This window comes from Phodopus roborovskii, unplaced genomic scaffold (genome assembly GCF_943737965.1).
Source record: "Phodopus roborovskii unplaced genomic scaffold, PHOROB, whole genome shotgun sequence".
Classification (NCBI taxonomy): Eukaryota; Metazoa; Chordata; class Mammalia; order Rodentia; family Cricetidae; genus Phodopus; species Phodopus roborovskii.
This window is the reverse complement of record NW_026126254.1, coordinates 1-12,765: the sequence shown is the minus strand read 5'-3', so window position 1 is coordinate 12,765 and position 12,765 is coordinate 1. Positions and strand designations below refer to the sequence as shown.

At 41.0% G+C, this 12,765-nt stretch overlaps 1 pseudogene; it reads left to right on the top strand.

Annotated features, from left to right (window-relative positions):
* The first annotated feature begins 11,662 nt into the window (after positions 1-11,662).
* On the top strand, positions 11,663-12,124 carry LOC127218657 (60S ribosomal protein L21-like; annotated as a pseudogene).
* Positions 12,125-12,765: the final 641 nt, after the last annotated feature.

Here is a 12,765-nt window from a genome sequence, read left to right as displayed (position 1 = left end):
CCAACTTAAGATTTCATAGCTCCCCATAGACTCTGCACGTTAAAACACTTTCTATCTAATTCACCAGGAGATATATAGGTGGTTGATTACTGAGAGCAGTTGCTTTTAATAAAGGAATAGTAAAAAGTTACATTAAAATCTGTTCTGTGAGTTGACCTCTTTTCTGAGTGTGGTAACAAGCTAAATGTGTCTAGACCTACTAGTAGCTCTAGGAGAGACCTGTGGACTGAAGTTTTTTTTTTTTTTTTTTTTTTTTTTTTTTGAGACAGGATTTCTCTGTGGCTTTGGAGGATGTCCTGGAACTCAAGGCTGGTCTTGAACTCACAGAGATCTGTCTGCCTCTGCCTCCAGAGTGCTGGGAGAAAAGGTGTGCAACACCAACACTCGGCATATGGACTGAATTTTACACAAAGAAAGCTGAGAAGGAACTGAAGCCTTGATTGTTGCTGTTAAACTGGCAGAGCCATCATTAGCCTAGTTGTCAATCATCATCAGAGTTCTGAGAAGGATAAATTTTACCTGAGTAAGTGGAAATGTAGAACAAGCAGCCTCCAAATCTATTAAAAATGACAGAAACTTACTTACTGGCTACCTAGACAGCCACCCCAGGATCCTCCATTGGAGGTAGAGGTCTCAGGGAAGCATCAGTCTTCAGCTTCCAGGCCCAGAAGAATGGACAGACTTTCCTGTGGAGGATCTTGCTGGGGGAGATGGGGAGGACGAAATCAATTCCGAAGTATCCTGTTGTTCACAGCCTGGGCAGGCTCTTAGTAACAGTTAAGATGAAAAGCAGTTTTTCTTCCTGGCACTCTCTCTCTCTCTCTCTCTCTCTCTCTCTATATATATATATATATATATATATATATATATATATATATATATTCATTCTTATGTATGTATGTATCTATCTATCTATCTATATATATATATATATATATATATTCCTTATTTTACATAGCGATCCCAGTTCCCTCTTCCTCCCTCCCATTCCCCCTGACCCCCTACTATCCCATCCCCCCCCACTACACAGAGAGGGTGAGGCCTTCCAGGAGGGGTCATCTAAATCTGTCAAGTCATTTGGAGTAGGGACTAGGCTCTCCCTCCTGTCTCTAGGTTAAGGGAGTATCCCTCCATGGGGGATGTGCTTCCAAAGTCCTTTTGTGCACCAGGGATTCATCCTGGTTCCACTGTCAGAGGTCCCTTAGACTGCCCAGGCCTCTAACTGAGACTCATATGCTGGGGGTCTGAGTCAGTCCAATGCTGGATTCCAAGCTATCAGTCTGGGGTCTATGAGCTCCTCCTTCTTCAGGTCAGTTGTCTCTGTGGGTTTCTATATTTTAGTCTTGACCCCTTTTCTTATCACTCCTCCCTCCCTGCAACTGAATTCAAGGAGTTTGGCTCAGTGTTTAGCTGTGGGTGTCTGCTTCTGTTTCTATCAGCTACTAGATGAGGGCTCTAGGATGGCTTATAAGTTAGTCATCAATCTCATTATCAGGGAAAGGCATTTAAGGTAGCCTTTCCACTGTAGCTCAGATTGTTAGTTGGGATCATCCTTGTAGGTCTCTGGACATTTCTCTAGAGTCAGTTTTCTCTTCAAACCTATAATGGCTCCCTCTATTATGGTATCTTTTTTTTTTTTTTTTTTTTTTTTTTTTGCTCTTGTCAATTTATCCTCCAACTCAGTCTTCCTGGTCCCACGTGCTTTCCTCTCCTCCCCTTCTCTTTCTCCTAGCTCCCTCTCCACTCACTGCCCCCCCCCACTCCCAATATGCTCAGGAGATTTTGTCCCTTTCCCCTTCTGTGAGGGACCTTATGTGAATCTCTTAGACTCCTCCTTGTATCCTAGTTTCTCTGGTGGTGTGAATTTAGGTGTATCCTTTACTTATGTCTAAAATCCATATATGAGTGAGTTCATACCATGTTCCTATTTTTGTGACTGGGTCACCTCACTCTGGATGGTTTCTTCAAGTTCCATCCACTTGCCTGGGAATTTTCAAGATTCCATTTTTTTTTTTTTTTCTTTCCCTGCAGAGTAGTATATTTCATTGTGTAAATGTGCTACATCATTTTTATCCATTCTTCAGTTAAGGGGCATCTAGATTTCTTCCAGGTTCTTGCTATTACAAATAATGCTGTTGTGAACATAGTTGAACAGATGTCTTTGTTGCATGGATGTGAATCCTTTGGGTATATGCCCAAGGGGGATTGCCGGGTCCTGTGGTAGACTGATTCCCATTTTCCTGAGGAACCACCATACTGATCTCCAAAATGACTGTATGAGTTTGCACTCCCACCATCAGTGGAGGAGTGTTCCCCTTTCTCCACATCCTCTCCAGCATAAACTGTCATTGGTGTTTCTAATTTTAGCCGTTCTGACAGGAGTACGATGGTATCTCAGAGTTGTTTTGATTTGCATTTCCCTGATGGATGTTGAGCACATTCTTAAGTGTCTTTCAATCATTTTGGATTTCTCTATTGAGAATTCTCTCTTCAGTCTGTACCCCCTTTTTTAATAGGGTTATTTGGTGTTTTGTTAACTAGTTTCTTGAGTTCTTTGTATATTTTGGAGATCAGCCCTCTGTCAGATGTGGGGTTGGTGAAGATCTTTTCCCATTTTGTGAGCTGCCATTTTGTCTTGTTGACTGTGTCCTTTGCCTTACAGAGACTTCTCAGTTTCAGGAGGTCCCATTATTAATTGTCGATCTCAGTGTCTGTGCTCCTGGAGTTATGTTCAGGAAGTGGTCTCCTGTACCAATTTGTTCAAGGGTACCTCCCACTTTCTCTTCTAAGAGGTTCAGTATGGCTAGATTGATGTTGAGGTCTTTGATCCATTTGGACTTGATTTTGTGCATGGCAATAGACATGGGTCTATCTGCAGTCTTCTACACACCGTCATCCAATTGTGCCAGCACCATTTGTTGAAGATGCTTTCCTCCCCCCATTGTATATTTTTAGCTGTTTTGTCAAAAATCAGGTGTTCATACGTGTGTGGGTTAATATCAGGATTTTTTATTTGATTCCATTGGTCTACCTGTATATCTTTGTGCCAATACCAGGCTGTTTTCAGGATTATATCTCTATAGTAGAGCTTGAAGTCGGGGATGGTGATGCCTCCTGAAGTTCCTTTATTGTACAGGGTTGTTTTGGCTATCCTGTATCTTTTGTTTTTCCATATAAAGTTGAGTATTATTCTTTCAAGGTCAGTGAAGAATTGTGTTGGTATTTTGATGGGGATTGCATTGATGGCAGCAGTAATATCAAAGTTGATTACCCTGGGCTAGGGGTCCTGGGAGGCCTGTATGGGCACGTATGTACCCCACAAATGCAGGGTGTATCCTCTGCCAGATAAGATGTTGAAGCATAACTAGAAGAGAATGAACTTCAGAGATGGAAATGACATATGGAGAAGTTTCTAATGGCTTTACAATATTAGCAACATAAATGCTATCAGTATATAGATTAAAAGGTTCTTCATCAAACAACTGAAAAGCCATTATGCAAGCAACCAATTCAGCAGCCTGGGCAGACATTTGCTCTAGTGGTGTCTTCTTTTGCATTTGACCAGAAACTACTACAGCAAAACCCTCGAGGAGCCATCCGTAAACACTGAGCGCACTCCTTGAAGGGGGGCCTCCTTTATAATCTTAGGAAAAATTATAGGGGGCTGTCTAAAAAAGACAGCAAGGGGCTATTTGGGTAGTGGTTGTTAAATTTAGCTCCTGTAGATGTGATAAAGAGCGTCCATCCATCATGAGAGGTCTGTAAATGCTCAACCTCTTCCTTGTCGTAGGGGAGAATGATCATATCAGGGGGCTTTCCAAAGGTTTGGATGCTAAATTTATGTGCTTTCCATAACAATTGTAATATCAAATCAAAATAGGAGGACACCACCTTCTTAGGGGTGGCTGACAAATGAATCCAATATATAGGGACATTTTGCCAAAAAAAAAAAAAAAAAAAAAAAAAAAAAAAAAAAGGTGGGTGAAAAACTGGAGGAAATTACAACCACAAGGGGTTGTCCATAATCTAGGCGGCAAAGATGGGCTTTTTCAATGCTTTTTAATAGCAATTGGATGGCCTCCTTGGCCTCCGGTGTGATTTGTCTGGGAGAGGTTGGAGCTGGATCCCTGGAAGAATATCATATATTTGTCTAAGCTCCCTTGTTTTAATAGGAAGTGGGGGGCGGATCTATTGAACATCTCCCCAAAACTTTTGTCAATCATGAAGAGTTTTTAAATTTGAAAATCAATTTGGAGCCTTTGAGGCTGGAGGCAGGTCTGTTGAATTTGATGGCCTTGATAGGTGTATGGAGGTTTCTTTTGAACCTTCTCTGGGGCCAAAATAAATCCACCAGCCTCCAGGAGCTCCTGTAATTTAACAAACGCTTCAAGACATCTCTCCTCAGCAGGCACTGCCAGCAGAATATCATCCATATAATGGATAATGTAAAGATCAGAAAACGTGTGCCTGATAGGATCCAGGTAAGCAGCCACATAAGTCTGGCATATTGTAGGACTACTAGCCATCTCCTCCGGGAGCACAACCCATTGAAAGCGAAGGGGGGGGGTTCCCAAAAATTAATCAAAGGAAGGCTAAATGCAAACCTGGGGCTATCTTGGGAGTACAGCAGAATGGAAAAGAAGCAATCCTTTAAATCAATAACAATTAGATGCCAATCTTTAGGGATAGCTATGGGTGAGGGCAAGCCAGGCTGAAGAGTTCCCATAGGCTGCATTGTTGCATTAACGGCCCTCAAATCCTGGAGCAATCTCCATTTTCCTGAGGCCTTTTTAATCACAAATATAGGGGAACTCCAGGGGGAGGTGGAGGGGATCACATGTCCTGCCTCCAATTGTTCTTGAACTAGCTGGAAAGCTGCCAGATGTTTTTCTGAGGTTAAGGGCCACTCTCCCACCCACACTGGATAGTCAGAAAGCCATATAATGGGTAAGGGGGCTAGCAGCACAACACGGACCTTCATTAAATTAAAAATGGCCAAATCCTTATCTATCGCCTGGAGCCTGGGTGTCTAATGGCAGAGTGGCCACAGGGCAAACTTCTCCTTGTTCCAGCTTACCTATCCCTTGTCCTTTGTCCCAGCCCATTTTACCCATCATCCAGAGAGCTTTGTGTATTGGCGGAGCACCTTGGGCCAGGGTTTGAGTAATAAGTTTAACTCCCATCTCTTGTAAGAGATTCTGTCCCCACAAATTAGTGGGGAGGCCGGCTAGGATATAAGGCTGGAAGTACCTGAATGGCCCTCAGAGTCTTTCTAGTTAAACCAAACTGTTTTCTTAGACTATTACTGTTTTGATGATGAATGCTGTGTGACTGCTGAGCTAGTTCTACCTGAGATAAAGCGACCATTTTTGTTGTCTATCAGCTGACTCATTACCTTTAGCCAGTGGGCCGGGAAGGTTTGAATGAGCTGTTATATGACCCACAAAGCACGGTGCCTTTCTTTAATGAATGACATTTAGAATTTTCTCAAACAGTAACTTAACTTGATTATTACTAGTTCCAATGTATGGAACTATCTCTATAACTTGAAGAGCTCTGAAAACATAATGACTATCAGTATACGAGTTAAATGAATCCTTCATTAGAAGCTGAAAAACTATTGCAACAACTCGTAGTTCAACTTTTTGAGCTGAAGCTGGATCTTTCTGTACTAAATATTCTTTTCCATCAATAACATAAGCTGCTTTTCCATCAGAAGAACCATCAGTAAAAACTTAGCATTTTTAACAGGATTACTCCTTACAATTTTAGGGAACACAAAAAGATGTATTAACGCAAATTGCAACAGCCTATGAGCTGGAAACTCATTATCAATTTTTCCCAAAAACTGAGTAAAAGCAATTGTGCATGAATCACTGTTTTGAAATAATCAATCAACTTGCTGTTTGGTATAGAGAACATGTATTACATTTGGTTCCCTGCCAAAGTATCTCCTAGACTCCATATGGCATTTTTGTACAACATGAGCTACTGCTTCAAAATGAGGATTTAACACTTTGGCTGGGGAAACAGGTAAATGCAATCATAACAATGGTCCCCCTTGCCATAAGACAGAAGTCAGACTATGCTGTGTGGGAAGCACATAAACCTCCCATGGTTTTGCATAGTCAATATAGCATATCTGCTGATGCTGGAATGCATTCTCTGATTGCAAGAGAACTTGTCTACTCTCTTCAGTTAGCTGTCTAGGTGAATTGGGATCACTATCTCCTTTCAGGATATGGCTTAAAGGTTTCAAATCACCAGTAGGTGCTTTTTAAAAAAGGACATAACCATTGGAATATTTCCTAATAACTTCTGAAAATCATTCAATGATCATAAGATATCTTTTCTAATTTCTAATTTTTGAGGCCTAATTTCTTTAGGAAGTAACATAAGTCCCAAATACTTTTGAAAACTTTTTCTGACCTGTAAAGCTTTCATTAGCTGACCTGGTATCATTTACATCTTCACTGACACCTTTCTAGGTGGGGGCGGGGGGGGGGTTAACAAGGCCTTCAGTTCCCTGAGGCTTTTTCTCAATAGCTTTTTTCAAATCTTATGTTAACTTCAATTCTTTCTCTTTCTTTTTTAACCACCAAAATTTAGAAACATTTCTGTATTCTCTCTTCTACTAAACTCTTTTGAACCATCCATACAGCATTCTCTGGCTCTCAGGTCATTCTGGCTTTGACAGTTTTCTGCTGTTTCACTCTGCAAGACAGCCATTGGAGACACAGATCTCCAACCCTTTCAATTAAGACAGTGATCTGATGTCTCTCTCTCTCTCTCTCTCTTTTTTTTTTTTACTATATCCCAAGCAAATCAAGTAGTACCTATTGTTGGGATTCACACATTCACATCACACTTCAGACATGCACATGTGTGGCCACACCATACACAAAGAACATACATACATCTTTCAGCTCTCCTTTTTTCTAGACCAAGATTATTTTGTTGAAATAAAACATCTTTAATTGAAATCTCTTGTAATGCAGTTGTTGAAGCTAAACCTTGAAATATGAGCATCCAAAATCTGAACAAATCCCAATACCCGAGAAGGCAAGAAAAAGATTCCCAGGGTGAAATGGGATCAGGAGAAAAGGGTGCCTGTGCCCTGGGGTGGGGCCTATCAGCAGGGACTGAGAGAGACCAGAGGCTAGCACTGCCCTTGACAAGTCATGGAACCCCTGTCTAAAAGGCCAACAGTGGGCAAAGGACTCTCTCTGGAGCCCAGAAACTTCATTATAAAATATATATCTTATTATCGAATATCTTATTTATCAAAGACATGTTTCCACTTATCTAAATTCCCTAGAAGCTTGGTGTTGAGCATTTGACAAGGACATAAGTACTTAGGTATAAATCTCTAAATTTTGTTTCTTTGTGTAACAGCCCTGGTTGTCCTGGAACTCACTCTGTAGACTAGGCTGATCTCAAACTCATAGAGCTCCACCTGACTCTGTCTCCTGAGTGCCAGACTCAAAGGCGTGCGCCACCACACTGGCATAACCTTAAACTTTTAGCTCCACATAGAGTGTATTGTAAATCAGATTGAATCACATATATAGTATTTTGTTACAAATCTAATGTTATATTTTGAATCATCATACAAAGGTCCATACTAGTCCAAAATATTTGAGACTTGTTGCTTTCTAGTATAAAAGGACATATAATGAACAGAGAGCTCATTAGGACTAAGAAGTGTCATATAATTGTACTCTTTTTTTGAGACAGGGTTTCTCTGTGTGGCTTTGGAGCCTGTCCTGGAACAAGCTTTTGTAGACCAGGCTGGTCTCCAGCTCACGGAGATCCCCCTGCCTCTGCCTCCTGAGTGCTAGGAAAGGTGTATGACACCACCACCCAGCATGAATGTACTCTTTAAGCTTGTAAAAGATGGCAGCTATGTGACTGCCTGCATCATGATGAAGTCACCAGCAAAGATGGAGGAGAGCCATATGGTTGCTATTTAAAACATGTTTTCCTAAACATTAGTTACATGCACATATAAGCAGAGTTGAATCCAAGGTACATGTTCAGATTTAAATCCAGCTTACATTCACACATACAGAATTAAATGCAAGTCACACATCTACACACACACACACACACACACACACACACACACACACACACACATATTAACAGTGATTAATAAATAGGAAGAAAGGGAGAGCCACTGTGGGTTGAGCAAGGTGAAGCTGGCCTCTCTGTCTCTGACTCCCATGTGCAGCAAACAGGACATTTAGAGAGGGAGAAGAGATAGACAAATGCATTATTGAATCAGCTTTTCTGGATTACTCTAAGGAGAACTATCTCTCTACTTGTGATGCTTTATAACTTGGTCTGGAAGATTCCTCCCAAATCCCAAGTCTAGTGAGCAGTGTGGTATTGCTTTTGGCTTCCATAGGAAGACAGAATTACTTCAATAAAAATATTAATTGTGTCCTTAGATCAAAATGTGCTTCCAATTTTTGCCTTCTGCTTACTATCTGCATGATATTAACTATTTCTCCAAGCTTCACTTTGTCTAGATGGAAAACTATAGTAAAGAAATCCTCAAAATATTCTGGGGTCATTCGGATAGATGGCATAATGTACATGTTGATCACTCTACTGAAACAGTTAGGGCTTAAACGACCAGTTACTAAAGTCAGGATTGACAGTCTGCTTTTCTTCGTGCAGAGAGGAGTTAATTATGAACTTGAAAAAAAAATCATTTTCAGTGGGGCTTGGAGGTCATTGTATTCACAACACTCAAATTAGCTTTTCTAGTTAGTGGTCAGGAATAGGCTTGATTCTGTTGGAGGAAGGTAGAACAAAGGGGGAAAGGTACATGCTGATTAGGGGCCCACTCCCCAAATGCTCTACATGAACCACACTTTTCTTTTGTTGGACCCAGAGAGTCAGAGTAATTGTGTTGAAACTTTGTTGTCAGCTTCCTGTAAACAGGTCCCTTTTATGTTGAACCCCCCATGGTGATGATGGGTGAGTTTATGTTGCTACTGAAAAAACAAACAACAAGCTATGAGCTAGCAACAGGAAAGCTTTTGGAACCTTTCACCTCAGGCAGCAGAATGATAGTCATTGTGTTTTCAAGTAGAAATGAAGGATACTGAGAAAAACACTGCAATATTAAGCAGTTGCTACTTTTTGTTCTTATAGCCCAGTCAGCATGCCATAAGTGTAAGAGACTAAATGGAACCTAGTGGAAGGGAGATGTGATAGAGACTTTTGTAAAGCCACTGAGACTCAGGGACCATTACAGAAGAAGAGATGTGCAGATTGTGATAGTCAGAGGTTGAGAAGTACTGGGGGGAAGCCCTGTCTCCTGGATATGGCAGGTCTGCTACACACATGAACTCACAGCAGCTGTGCTTGCCTACCCCAAGAGCTGCATGACGTCAAGCCAGGGAAAAAAGTTACAGCATGGAAGGCGGAAGCCTATCCCTAACTGAAGAGCTATGAACAGTTGATGGTTCCTGGGGAGGAGGAAGTCGGTTTTTTTTTTTTTTTTTTTTTTTACCAGTGTGGCCCCTGGTAGGAAAACCATCCTCCAGTGGATGTCCTCACACCCCCGAATATAAGGGCAGCACAAACTGGATTTGACAGGTTATTAAATAAAGAGGACATTTTTATGTGCACAAAAGTTGTGTGGGTAGGAGTGACTCTTAGAGGAGTTAGGGAGAGTGATTGGGGGTGAATATGATCAAAATATATTGTATGTATGTTTGAAAATTTCAAAGAATTAAAAAACATGTTATTCAGCTGGACAAAACAGCCCTACAGACTACAGCCAGGATATCTGAATCTTCTTCGAATCCCCCAAGACAGTGCCCCTTACCAGCAGGAAGTAGTTTGGAAAGAACGACGCCCAAATTCCCAAATATTGTGTATATATTGTGTATAAATGTTTGTTTTCATTTAATTGGACTGTTATATAAAATTAAATAAAATTAAAAAACATGTTATTAAAAATTAATTTTGTGAAGTAATTATGACATAGACCAGAGAGCTGAAAAAGCTCTGTGGTAAGACATTGACCATGAATTGCTAGTCTTGCCATCTAAAAGCAAACTGCTACTTGTAGTCTTTATTAACAATTACTGAGAGAGTATGTAACAGATCAAGAGCTGCATACCAAGTTCTAGTGGTGTCTTAACTTGTTAATAATCAATGAAATCACTTCTGAAACAACATCTACTATTGGCATTGCCACCTAATTAAATTTATAACAATCCACTACTGTCTTCCAAAATCTACCTGTCTTCTACGTAGGCCACATAGGCAAGTTGAAAGAGACGGTGATTGGCATCACCACCTCTTTATGTTTAAACCCCTTAATGTGGGACCAATCACCATAATATTCTTTCAGGGATGGAGTACTGCTGTTGATTTACCACTTTACCATGTAAAGGTGGTACTAAAGGTTTCCACACATTGCATTAGTTCTCATTCTACAGGTGATTGTAAGGTTATCGGAATTCTGACAAATGCTGAGTGTATCTATTCCAATTACCCATTTGTGAAGTGGGGAAGTACCTGTGGGGTGGATTCAGAGACCCATCTGACCCACTGGGAGAATGGAGCTGCACTAAAACTCCATTAATCACCTCACCTCGCTAATCCTCCACTCTAACCTGATAGATAATAGTGATGCTTTAGGTCTCCTGGAATCAATGTCCCTGAAATGCCTGATTGTTTCATTTTCCCTATAATCCAATAAAAGGCCTTAATTCCTTATGGCAGACTATGTTTTTGAGACTGCAGTAGGAAGGCCACCTGTCCTTTCTCAAGAGGCTGTAAGTACATAAATGGCTTACATCCGAAAAGAGGATGAGACTTGGATGCTTGCAGTTAGTTGCCCATGAATTTGTCTAGACCTTGTTTGGTCACATATATCCAGTAATTAGACTGGTCACCTTTTTCTCTTCAAGGGACATTATGAACAACTAAGTCAATGCCAAAAGTCTCTAAGTATCTTGACTTGATCCATGCCACCTTAGTGTGCAGGCGCCACTATCACTTTATGTGAACAGGTTCATGGGGAGCAATTGCCACTGAAATTGTTGATCTGCAGAGTAAAACAATCAGAGAATTCCTAAAGGCTTTGGTGGGAGGGCTTCTCTCACATACTTACAGTTCATAGTCACTAATGTGTATTTTTTCAATCTGTATGATAAGTGGATCTTTAGCATTCTAATCTTCCAAACACTCAGTTTACAGAGTACCAAGGCAGTTCAGTTATTTCATTTCTATCCAACACAAACCACACTTTGGCTCATAGGCCACTTTCTATACCCCATGTACCTTTTATAATGTTTTTGCAGCAATCCTCACTCCACAAACGAGTGAAATGATGTCCTGGCTGTTGATCCCAGGGTCTTGCACATGACAGTCAGTGCCTCTACTAAGCTAATGTCTCCAGCTGTGTCTAGCATCCAGACTTTCAGCATCAAACTCAGAATCATTGCATACTGACCCAACTTGATCCAACTTTAGCTTTCTCCAACAGTGTCTCAATTTTTTTTTTTTGAACTGTTAAGTTCTGGGTTTGTAAAAATCGTTTCTTGTAATAAAAAATTAAAGAAAAAAAGAGGCTATAAAATTGAATGAAAGCATCCTTTTGGCCACGGCAGCCATCTTCCAGTAACTGGCCAAAATGGCAAACACGAAGAGAAAGAGGAAAGACACTCGCTCCATGTTCTCTCGGCCTTTTAGGAAGCATGGAGTTGCTCCTTTGGCCACGTATATGCGAATCTACAAGAAGGGTGTTCGAAGGTGTTCAAAAAGGAATGCCCACAAGTGTTACCATGGCAAAACAGAAAGAGTCTACAATGTCACCCAGCATGCAGTGGGCATCATGGTCAACAAGCAAGTTAAGGGCAAGATTCTGGCCAAGAGGATTAACGTGCGGACTGAGCACCTCAAGCACTCTAAGAGCAGGGACAGCTTCCTGACGAGGGTGAAGGAGACCGACCAGAAGGAATAGGAAGCCAGGGAGAAGGACACCTGGGTTCGGCTCAAGCGCCAGCCTGCGCCACCCAGAGAAGCACACTTTGGGAGGACAAAAGGGAAGGAGCCTGAGCTGCTGGAGCCCATCCCATATGAATTCATGGTCTAGTGTACAAAAAGAAATCAAGACCTGGACTGAAAAGGGTTTTTCTTAAAAAAAAAAAAAATTGAATGAAAGCAAAGAAAGAAGGGGTATGTGGGATGATTTGGTTGGGGGAAAGGGTGAAGGAGAAATGATGTAATTATAATCACCCTATTTCTTTAGAGTTTTTTTCTTTCTTTCTTTCTTTCTTTTTTTTTTTTTTGTGTGTGTGTGTGTTAAGTGTTTTGCCTGCATGTGCCTGTCTACCATATGCATGCCTATTGTCCGAGAAGGCCAGAAGAGGGTAGCAAATCACATGGAATGGGAGTTAGGCATGCTTATGAGTCACCATGTGAATTCAGAGAGCCAGGAAGAGCAGCACATGCTCTTAACTGTTGGGCCATCTCTCCAGGCCCCATCTCACACTTTCAACATCCATTCACAGTGTCCAAATTTGTGTTTTCATGAATTGAAAAACAAACTGATCTTTAGCTGTAGCATACTTCCTCCTTATACCTCACCTTTTGAGGCCAGCTAGAATTTAGGACTAGTTAATTTTCTGTCTAGAGATAAAAAGGGTGTTTATGAAGGAAATCCCGAGGCAAATCATCATTCTCTTGCAAAGCAACTACCTAAAGGAAGTCATTAAATTTTCTTCAGTGTTTATC